This window comes from Salvelinus namaycush, unplaced genomic scaffold (genome assembly GCF_016432855.1).
Source record: "Salvelinus namaycush isolate Seneca unplaced genomic scaffold, SaNama_1.0 Scaffold2432, whole genome shotgun sequence".
In the NCBI taxonomy this organism is placed as follows: domain Eukaryota; kingdom Metazoa; phylum Chordata; class Actinopteri; order Salmoniformes; family Salmonidae; genus Salvelinus; species Salvelinus namaycush.
In genome coordinates this window covers 1-12500 of record NW_024059267.1, presented here as the reverse complement: position 1 = coordinate 12500, position 12500 = coordinate 1, and the positions used below count along the sequence as shown (strand labels likewise).

At 45.0% G+C, this 12500-nt stretch overlaps 1 pseudogene; it reads right to left on the bottom strand.

The window, feature by feature from the left end:
- The window catches only part of LOC120038936, a 34169-nt pseudogene extending 21796 nt beyond the window's left edge, over positions 1–12373 (bottom strand).
- Positions 12374–12500: the final 127 nt, after the last annotated feature.

Sequence of the window (12500 nt, the reverse complement as noted above, 5' to 3'; positions counted from 1 at the left end):
AATATGGAAACAAAGGACATCAATTAACTGGGACACAAACTAAATATAGAAACAAAGGACATCAATTAACTGGGACACAAACTAAATATAGAAACAAAGGACATCAATTAACTGGGACACAAACTAAATATGGAAACAAAGTACATCAATTAACTGGGTCACAAACTAAATATGGAAACTGGATGAGAGAAAATAGGGACCAAACAATGAGTATGGTGTTCTCGGTGATTGTTCTTGTATCAGCAACACAGTACTACACAGTACTACACAGTACTACACATGCATTACAACTAGGGATGAATAGATGTGAAAGATGATTTAATGCGATTGATGATTAGTTTTGCTTACAGGGTCTCCAGTACGGCCTGTTGCACCCAGAATGCCTGGAACTCCAGCAGAGCCCTGAGAAAGACAAGAAACACCAGAGACCAATCATTGTCACTTCCTGTGTAATAGTTAGCGTATGATAGCCTAACTGGTAGGTTTACAAGAAGGACAAGAGGAGAGTTAACCTCGTTTGCATTTTCGGGACAATTCCATTGATTCTGTTATACATGGGGCAAGATGAGTCACGTGGCCGTGGCTCGCTATAGAAAGCAGGCATTGAGGCATTGAGGCATTCAGTTACTGATCGACTGAACGTTACAAAGGGTAAAACTAGTGACCTAAGCGACTTTGAGCGTGGTATGATCGTTGGTGCCAGGTGCACCGGTTCCAGATTTGATTTGATTTGATGTAGTGTACTTTCAAGCACACTCAAGCATGTTAAAGTACAGTATATGATTCATGTATTGGCCCCAGGACAGGTCTGAAACCCACCTCGTCTCCTTTGTCTCCACTAGGCCCAGGGAATCCTCTCTCTCCTTTCATCCCCTAGAACAGCAAACAACATCAGTGAATGAGTAAACAGTAACAACAGCAGTAAATCAAGTTTAATTCTGTATAAACCTTTTGTTAATGTGTTTGCTTGTGAAATAAGACACATCTACCATCATAATGTACCGTCTGTCCTCTCCAAACCCTTCTAATAGTGTCAAACCAGTGGCATGACTGGTGGTCATACATTTCACTTTGACTTCTTGTTTCTAATAGAGCCAATTAGAAGCGACTGCTTGGGTAATTTTACTAATACAGGACACTGCTGTGTATCCATGGCAACCACGTCTGCAGCCAGCAGCTCTGATGATACGAATGTGCTGGACTAACATTGTAAATGTTTGAATCTTTGGTTCAACGATTGGTGTCTGAATCTTCCTAAATCTCTCTGATGAAAAGAAATATGAACAACTACGAGAGCCTATGTCGTACATTATAGCATATTATGCATTGTTTATAAGGCATTATAAATGCCCTCATAATGCATTATAAAGAGGGTATTTATTCGTAGGAAGTATTCTGAAAAAAATTCAACTGAAAATCAATAGCAACAACGGATACAACCATGTTGAATAATAACCTGAAGAAGAAGTGTAGTCCCCAGCGATGTTATGCACCAGTCTTAATACTTTTACACCTATTATCTGCTCTAATTCACTTTGGCATGCTGAGATTTGCAATGAATGGAGTGAATGGAGTATTTGTAAGGTGGAAAGTAATTCTGTATACTGTGTCCCAAATGGCCTCCTAATCCTTTACACAGGGCACTACTTTTCACCAAAGGTTATAGTGCACTATGTAGGGAATAGGCTGCCATTTAGAACACATGCAATATAATAGGAAATAGGCTGCCATTTAGAACACATCCATTATAATAGGAAATAGGCTGCCATTTAGAACACATCCATTATAATCAGGATGACACGTTGTTTCCTACCTTTGGACCTTCTTTCCCAGGATTACCGAGAGGTCCTCGCACTCCTGGATCCCCCTGTTTAGAATGGACACACACACACACACACACGCAAATCAACGCACGCAAGAACGCTTGCATAGAGAAAGGCACACACACACAAACCCCCCCCACACAACCTGTCCCCAAGGGTTCCATTCTCACCCTTCTGTGCAGGCAGACACACACACATACACACCCACACACACACAGTAAAGATAATCAGACACTCACCTTTTCTCCCACCATGCCTTGGACTCCTGTCGCTCCATAGGTTCCCTTCTCGCCCTTCTGCCCAGGCAGACCTGGCACTCTGGTCTGGCACACAGTGCAGGCATTCTGCCAACACACAGCGGGGGGGGGGGAAGAGGTATGGTCATACAGACCAGATATCTGTCATCTCACTGAGTCACAGCAGGGAAATGCAGTGCTCCTTTTGTTTGTATTCCATCTCCCCTGGGTCGAAGAGCAGGGGGGGATGTCTTAATGTTCTCTCTTTCCACAACATGGAAGTTAATGTGAGCAGACTGAGAACCAGACATTGTCATGTTTCCCACCCACTCTCTAACTGACTGTGACATTTGGGGGATCATTTGAAATATCACAGTCTCCCATCCAGTTCAGGTAACACTTATTTACATTCAAATAGTTAGTCTTAGTCTGTGTTTGCGAAATCAGCCCTGTCTGGGAAATCAGTCCGGTCTGGGAAATCAGCCCTGTCTGGGAAATCAGTCCTGTCTGGGAAATCAGCCCTGTCTGGGAAATCAGTCCTGTCTGGGAAATCAGCCCTGTCTGGGAAATCAGTCCTGTCTGGGAAATCAGTCCGGTCTGGGAAATCAGTCCTGTCTGGGAAATCAGCCCTGTCTGGGAAATCAGTCCTGTCTGGGAAATCAGCCCTGTCTGGGAAATCAGCCCTGTCTGGGAAATCAGTCCTGTCTGGGAAATCAGCCCTGTCTGGGAAATCAGTCCTGTCTGGGAAATCAGCCCTGTCTGGGAAATTAGTCCTGTCTGGGAAATCAGCCTTGTCTTGGAAACCAGTCTTGTCTTGGAAATCAGTCCTGTCTGGGAAATCAGCCTTGTCTTGGAAAGGTATAATATCACACCTAATTATGAACCTGGAACATCTCAAAGGGACCTGCTCTGGAGAGATACACTCTGTACTCGTGCACTGTGGAGTTGTTGAAGTGTACTTTCCCTACAGCAGCAGACATTCTGTACTCTGCTGAAGATAATTAGGTTAAACTGTATCAGTTACCCAGAGGCACTTAGTTCATAGAACAATGCTATGATTATACACTGAGTGTACAAAACATTGAGGACATCCTCCTAATATTGAGTTGCACCTCCCCCTTTGCAATCAGAACAGCCTCAATTCGTTGGGGCATGGACTCTATAAGGTGTCGAAAGCGTTCCACAGGGATGCTGGCACATGTTGACTCCAATGCTTCCAACAGTTTTGTCAAGTTGGGTGGATGTCCTTTGGGTGGTGGACCATTCTTGATACATACAGGAAACTGTTGAGAATGAAAAACCCAGCAGTGTTGCAGTTCTTGAAACAAACCGGTGCACCTGGGACCTCAAAGGCAATTAAATATTTTGTCTTGCCCATTCAACCTCTGAATGGCACACATACACAATCCATGTCTCAATTGTCTTAAGGCTTAAAAATCCTTCTTTAACCTGTCTCCTCCACTTCATCTACACTGATTGAAGTGGATTTAACAAGTGGCATCAATAAGGGATCATAACTTTCACCTGGATTCACCTGAAAAGAGCAGGTGTTCCTAATGTTTTGTCCACTCAGTGTACATACAGTAGAAGAACACCACAGGAGGTTGGTGGGACCTGAATTAGGGAGGACGGGCTCGTGGTAACGACTGGAGCGGAATGGTTTCCATGTGTTTGATGCCGTTCCAGCCGTTATTACTTGCTGTCCTCCCCTCAGCAGCCTCCACTGAAGAACACACAGGTTGTTGAATACGTTCCACCTCCAACCATTCAGCTGTAGATGGATATCAATTCTGTTTATACAGCATGAAGGCTATACGACCCCTAGTGTCACTGCCATTTAGACTCATCAGAGAAGAACAGTGGGAAGATATTTTCTGTAATTTTATGTAAGTACAAATCTTTTTTTCTGAAAGAGACTTGAAGTGTCTTGAAATTAAAAGGTCCAATTCAGTTAAGTGCTCCTTTCAGTGTGAAATAGCAAATACCATCTGCTGTAAAGTGACCAAACTCTGTCAATTAAAGTGAAGAAACTGAGAAAAGCTATTCTTAGGGAGGGTTGTCATTCAGCTCATCAAGTTGGATGACGCAGAGTCAAGCCAGCAGCACATTGTAAAAAAGGCCTTTAAACAGGCAGGTTAGCGTTTTTTTTGTCATGAATCTTGTTCTGGAGACAGCTCTGCAGAGTGGTCACTAGCTAGCACAGCCACAAAGTCATACAATCAGATTTTACATCTAACCTTAATCTTAACCATACTGCTAAACCTAAACTAAGACCAAAAAGCCAATGTTTGTTTAAATGAGATTTTACAACATAGCCAAGTTTGACTTTGCAGTTGGCCAAACTAGTGGAAATCGCTCAGTTCTGCCTCCAGGACAAGATTCATGACAATAAATGTCAATCTGCTTTGAACAGCTAAAAGCTTGGAAACTTTATTAATTTAACTGGGCTTCCTTTCTTTGGTCTGGTAGAATAAAAAATCTCTCTCTCTCTCTCTCTCTCTCTCTCTCTCTCTCTCTCTCTCTCTCTCTCTCTCTCTCTCTCTCTCTCTCTCTCTCTCTCTCTCTCTCTCTCTCTCTCTTCTCTCTCTCTCTCTCTCTCTCTCTCTCAGCAGCATACATCAACAAGGCGTGGGAGTGTTGGAGAGATAGATGGAAAAGTAGAAAAGTATTGTCCCTTAAAGACATAGCAACAAGGTTGCCGTGAGAACAAACAACTGACAACAGAAAGCCCTATTCCCTATATAGTGCACTACTGTTGACAAGAGCCCTATTCCCTATATAGTGCACTACTGTTAACCAGATACATATTCCCTATATAGTGCACTACTGTTGACTAGAGCCCTATTCCCTATATAGTTCAATACTATAGACCAGAGCCCTATTCCCTATATAGTGGACTGCTGTTGACAAGAGCCCAGCTGTAGCTCTCTGGTCAAAAGTAGTTCACAGTGTAGGGAATAGGGTACCATTTTGGACACAGGCCCTGTGTACTCCAGGAGGGATGTATTGAACAACAGCATTCTTCTATGGACATATCAAGGATTCCTGTTGAATATAATAGTGCATTTCCATAGTGGATTTCCAATTTCTTGAATTTCTAGCTGCAGTTCACCACCTCTGCCTGATGGAGGCGCTCCTGAGCTTCTGTTAATAATACCGTAACATCACCCTAATAGGTTTAGTACTGGTAAAAAGTTTGTTTTTGGATTACAACTGTGAGGTCTTAAACTGTGAAATACACCACTGTGGGTGCAATCACAGTAACTGATGCAATTAAAGCAGGCTAAATGATTACCTGTTTCTACACCCTCAGTCAATGTGGATCTACATGTTGGCACTTCAAGGTGTTAAAAAAATATCTTCCATGAATCTTGTCAATGAAAAAAGTATGTATGATTTATGTCCCACACTGAATAATGTTGGAATAATAATTGATGGGAATAATCACAGGACACAACGGTAATAAATGAAACAGTCCAGTACCTTGAGTAAAGAGCTCATATCTCCCACAATTGGCAAGGCAGTCTGTTGGAAAGACAAATTATCATCAGACATTTTGTATAATGACTATAGATGTAAAGAAATGTCAATGAATATTTTTGTGATGTTTTTCAGTCAGATCACAGTTGAATGAACCTCTCATAATTATCTCAGCATCACTCGAAGCTTGAAATCTTATGAATGACACTGAAACACTCAAAGTTGCCATGACTGGTTTTATGGTGGTATGAATGCTTATACATAACCCCTTCAAGTACAGTGTAACCAAATCTTCTCCTGTGATTTCAGTTTCCTGTAAAATAGTTGTCTTTCTGTGGTTTTGAGGCATTTAAGCTAAACATGGTACAGGCTTAGCACCTCCACAGTATATCTCTGAGAGATTAGAACGAGATGAGCGGTTAACTTACTGGTTGACCCGGGGGGCCAGGAGGACCTGGGGGACCTTCTCGACCAGGGGATCCCTTTAAATGAGAGAAATAATGATGTCACCAGCTATGAGACCAGGGGAAACACACAGCGCTGCACACCCTTGGCCCACGCTTTGACAGTCATCCTAATGGGGTGCTGTGTGTGTGTTTCTGATGTGTCCAGAAACGGTTGCTACTTGCTCATGCAGACATAAAGGAAACACATCTTTCATCAGAATGTTAGTTTCTCTTTTTATCTGCAGACCGTAGAGGAGAAGAAGAGTGGAGGAGAGGAAGAGAGGAGGAGAGGAAGAGTGGAGGAGGGGAAGAGTGGAGGAGAGGAGGAGAGGAGGAGAGGAGGAGAGGAAGAGTGGAGGAACGGAGGAGAGGAGGACAGGAGGAGAGGAGGAGTGGAGGAGGGGAAGAGGGGAGGAGAAGAAGAGTGGAGTGGAGGAGAGGAGGAGATGAGGAGAGGAAGAGTGGAGGAGAGGAAGAGTGGAGGAGATGAAGAGTGGAGGAACAGAGGAGAGGAGGACAGGAGGAGAGGAGGAGTGGAGGAGGGGAAGAGTGGAGGAGAAGAAGAGTGGAGTGGAGGAGAGGAGGAGAGGAGGAGAGGAAGAGTGGAGGAGAGGCAGAGTGGAGGAGAGGAAGAGTGGAGGAACGGAGGAGAGGAGGACAGGAGGAGAGGAGGAGAGGAGGAGAGGAAGAGTGGAGAGGAAGAGTGGAGGAGACAAAGAGTGGAAGAGTGGAGGAGGGGAAGAGAGGAGGACAGGAGGAGAGGAAGAGTGGATGAGAGGAAGGGTGGATTAGAGGAAGAGTGGAGGAGCAGATGAGAGGAGGAGAGGAAGAGTGCTTCTACACCTGCATTGCTTGCTGTTTGGGGTTTTAGGCTGGGTTTCTGTACAGCACTTTGATATATCAGCTGATGTAAGAAGGACTATATAAATACATTTGATTTGTTTTGATTTGGAGGAGTGGAGGAGAGGAAGAGTGGAGGAGAGGAGGAGAGGAAGAGTGGAGGAGCGGAGGAGTGGAGGAGAGGAAGAGTGGAGGAGGGGAGGAGAGGAAGAGTGGAGGAGAAGAAGAGTGGAGGAGAGGAAGAGCGGAGGAGGGGAGGAGAGGAAGAGTGGAGGAGAAGAAGAGTGGAGGAGAGGAAGAGTGGAGGACGGGAAGAGAGGAGGAACAGAGGAGAGGAGGAGAGGAAGAGTGGAGGAGTGGAGGAGAAGAAGAGCAGAGGAGAGGAAGAGTGGAGGAGAGGAAGAGAGAAGGAGTGGATGAGAGGAAGAGAGGAAGAGTGGAGGAGAGGAAGAGGGGAGGAGAGGAGGAGAAGAGGAGAGAAAGAGTGGAGGAGTGGAGAAAAGATGTGAGGAAAAGGAATAGAAGACAGAAAGGAAACACAACATTTTCCCTCCGAATGTTAGTTTCTCTTTTTATCTCCAGATGTAAAATATCACTGTGTCTCCATTCCTGCAGAGAGAGGAGGACAGGGGGAGTGAAGGAGATGAATGAGTAAGGGAGGAAGAGAGGAAGGAAGGTCTTGATCCCACTCACCTCTCTCCCCGGGGTCCCAGCAGGGCCTGAGAATCCGGAGGGTCCACGAGGGCCCTAGGAGATAAGACAACCCCCATAACACACTAATGAGATCAGGGCCCGTATCTGAAAAGGCTCTCAGATTAGGATTGCTGACCTGGGATCAGAATATACAGTATATCCTCAACCCTCACAAAGAAGAAGACATGCAACTAAATCTATGATGAGACTAACACCAGTCCTGATGAGACTAACACCAGTCCTGATGAGACTAACACCAGTCCTGATGAGAATAACACCAGTCCTGATGAGACTAACACCAGTCCTGATGAGACTAACACCAGTCCTGATGAGACTAACACCAGTCCTGATGAGACTAACACCAGTCCTGTTGAGACTAACACCAGTCCTGTTGAGACTAACACCAGTCCTGATGAGATTAACACCAGTCCTGATGAGACTAACACCAGTCCTGTTGAGACTAACACCAGTCCTGATGAGACTAACACCAGTCCTGATGAGACTAACACCCGTCCTGATGAGACTAACACCAGTCCTGATGAGACTAACACCAGTCCTGTTGAGACTAACACCAGTCCTATTGAGACTAACACCAGTCCTGATGAGATTAACACCAGTCCTGTTGAGACTAACACCAGTCCTGTTGAGATTAACACCAGTCCTGTTGAGATTAACACCAGTCCTGTTGAGACTAACACAAGTCCTGATGAGACTAACACCAGCCCTGATGAGACTAACACCAGTCCTGATGAGACTAACACCAGTCCTGATGAGACTAACACCAGTCCTGATGAGACTAACACAAGTCCTGATGAGACTAACACCAGTCCTGATGAGACTAACACCAGTCCTGATGAGACTAACACCAGTCCTGATGAGACTAACACCAGTCCTGTTGAGACTAACACCAGTCCTGTTGAGACTAACACCAGTCCTGATGAGATTAACACCAGTCCTGTTGAGACTAACACCAGTCCTGATGAGACTAACACCAGTCCTGATGAGACTAACACCAGTCCTGATGAGACTAACACCAGTCCTGATGAGACTAACACCAGTCCTGTTGAGACTAACACCAGTCCTGATGAGATTAACACAAGTCCTGATGAGACTAACACCAGTCCTGATGAGACTAACACCAGTCCTGATGAGACTAACACCAGCCCTGATGAGACTAACACCAGTCCTGTTGAGACTAACACCAGTCCTGATGAGACTAACACCAGTCCTGATGAGACTAACACCAGTCCTGATGAGAATAACACCAGTCCTGATGAGACTAACACCAGTCCTGATGAGAATAACACCAGTCCTGATGAGACTAACACCAGTCCTGATGAGACTAACACCAGTCCTGTTGAGACTAACACCAGTCCTGATGAGACTAACACCAGTCCTGATGAGACTAACACCAGTCCTGATGAGAATAACACCAGTCCTGATGAGACTAACACATCCTGATGAACACCAGTCCTGATGAGACTAACACCAGTCCTGATGAGACTAACACCAGTCCTGTTGAGACTAACACCAGTCCTGATGAGATTAACACCAGTCCTGATGAGACTAACACCAGCCCCGATGAGACTAACACCAGTCCTGATGAGACTAACACCAGTCCTGTTGAGACTAACACCCGTCCTGATGAGATTAACACCAGTCCTGATGAGACTAACACCAGTCCTGATGAGACTAACACCAGTCCTGATGAGACTAACACCAGTCCTGATGAGATTAACACCAGTCCTGATGAGACTAACACCAGTCCTGATGAGACTAACACCCGTCCTGTTGAGATTAACACCAGTCCTGATGAGACTAACACCAGCCCCGATGAGACTAACACCAGTCCTGATGAGACTAACACCAGTCCTGTTGAGACTAACACCAGTCCTGTTGAGATTAACACCAGTCCTGTTGAGACTAACACCAGTCCTGTTGAGATTAACACCAGTCCTGTTGAGACTAACACCAGTCCTGTTGAGATTAACACCAGTCCTGTTGAGACTAACACCAGTCCTGTTGAGATTAACACCAGTCCTGTTGAGATTATCACCAGTCCTGATGGGACTAACACCAGTCCTGTTGAGATTATCACCAGTCCTGTTGAGACTAACACCAGTCCTGATGAGATTAACACCAGTCCTGATGAGACTAACACCAGTCCTGTTGAGACTAACACCAGTCCTGTTGAGACTAACACCAGTCCTGATGAGATTAACACCAGTCCTGTTGAGACTAACACCAGTCCTGTTGAGACTAACACCCGTCCTGATGAGATTAACACCAGTCCTGATGAGACTAACACAAGTCCTGATGAGACTAACACCAGTCCTGATGAGACTAACACCAGTCCTGATGAGACTAACACCAGTCCTGATGAGACTAACACCAGTCCTGTTGAGACTAACACCAGTCCTGTTGAGACTAACACCAGTCCTGTTGAGACTAACACCAGTCCTGATGAGACTAACACCAGTCCTGATGAGACTAACACCAGTCCTGATGAGACTAACACCAGTCCTGTTGAGACTAACACCAGTCCTGTTGAGACTAACACCAGTCCTGTTGAGATTAACACCAGCCCTGATGAGACTAACACCAGTCCTGATGAGATTAACACCAGTCCTGATGAGACTAACACAAGTCCTGATGAGACTAACACCAGTCCTGTTGAGACTAACACCAGTCCTGATGAGACTAACACCAGTCCTGTTGAGACTAACACCAGTCCTGATGAGACTAACACCAGTCCTGATGAGAATAACACCAGTCCTGATGAGACTAACACCAGCCCCGATGAGACTAACACCAGTCCTGATGAGACTAACACCAGTCCTGTTGAGACTAACACCGTCCTGTTGAGGACTAACACCAGTCCTGTTGAGACTAACACCAGTCCTGTTGAGACTAACACCAGTCCTGTTGAGATTAACACCAGTCCTGTTGAGACTAAACACCCAGTTAACACCAGTCCTGTTGAGATTAACACCAGTCCTGTTGAGATTAACACCAGTCCTGATGAGATTAACACCAGTCCTGTTGAGACTAACACCAGTCCTGATGAGATTAACACCAGTCCTGTTGAGACTAACACCAGTCCTGTTGAGACTAACACCAGTCCTGTTGAGATTAACACCAGTCCTGTTGAGATTATCACCAGTCCTGATGGGACTAACACCAGTCCTGTTGAGATTATCACCAGTCCTGTTGAGACTAACACCAGTCCTGATGAGATTAACACCAGTCCTGTTGAGACTAACACCAGTCCTATTGAGATTAACACAAGTCCTGTTGAGACTAACACCAGTCCTGTTGAGACTAACACCAGTCCTGTTGAGATTAACACCAGCCCTGATGAGACTAACACCAGTCCTGATGAGACTAACACCAGCCCTGATGAGATTAACACCAGTCCTGATGAGACTAACACCAGTCCTGTTGAGATTAACACCAGTCCTGTTGAGACTAACACCAGTCCTGTAGAGATTAACACCAGCCCTGATGAGACTAACACCAGTCCTGATGAGATTAACACCAGTCCTGTTGAGACTAACACCAGTCCTGATGAGACTAACACCAGTCCTGATGAGACTAACACCAGCCCTGTTGAGATTAACACCAGTCCTGATGAGACTAACACAAGTCCTAAACCTATAAAATATATGACATATTAATTTTAAATGCATAAACTACAATATCATTGGAATTAAATAGTTGTTTCAGAGTTGATCTCCTCAACCTTTAGACTGAAGACTAAGGTTTCATCTAAGCATCCAGGAGCACAATACTGGAAGGTACTGTATGTACTGTAGCTATTCCATACTCTAATATCACAGGAATCAGATGGATGTGTGTGTGTGTGTGTGTGTGTGTGTGTGTGTGTGTGTGTGTGTGTGTGTGTGTGTGTGTGTGTGTGTGTGTGTGTGTGTGTGTGTGTGTGTGTGTGTGTGTGTGTCTGGACAGGAGATATTCTTCCACATACCTCAAATCCTCTCTCTCCTCTCTGTCCCATGGGGCCCTATAAGAACACATCACACAGCTTGTTTACAACAACACCCCTCCAGCCCTTCAGCTCACACACACACACACACACACACACACACACACACACACACACACACACACACACACACACACACACACACACACACACACACACACACCACACAGACACAGACACAGACACACACAGACAGACAGACAGACAGACAGACAGACAGACAGACAGACAGACAGACAGACAGACAGACAGACAGACAGACAGACAGACAGACAGACAGACAGACAGACAGACAGACAAGGGATCTATGTTCCATTGATCCATTGCTTTCCAACAACCCTGAATTTCACTATTTAACAAACCAAAGGGCAAAACTCAAGCGGGCATTTTTGAAGTTGAAACCAGCATCAGCCTCACGGAGGATAGACAGATGGTGAAGTAGTGTGTAATGCTGAAGGTCCACAATGTTTTAAATCTAATCTGGGAATTAATGTTCAATGAATGTAGTCTTTATTGTATCAGTTCATTGTGACCAGGATAAATCATATATAGTCTGTGCACAAGCCATTCTGAGATGACTGAACTGAAAAGGTGTGTGAAATGTTGTCCAATAGAAAAGTTTTGGGAAGATACAGGTTAGAGAGATGGGCTTGCAACTGCTGGGATTCTCTGGAGGATTGGTTGAAAAGCAAACATGAATTTGTGAAAATGTCAACGGACCAATAAAGTATGAACAAGAGAAAAATGAGAAATGTTCCAGTGCCATGTACTCACAGGAGGTCCTTCAACGCCCAGACCAGGCTCTCCTTTCTCCCCTAGGTCTCCTGGTACACCAGGGACACCACGCTCACCCTGACAGAGAAGAGAGGGGGGAACAGGGAACTCATTTTGATGACTGTTAAAGGGAAGAGAGGGGGGAACAGGGAACTCATTTTGATGATTGTTAAAGGGAAGAGAGGGGGGAACAGGGAACTCATTT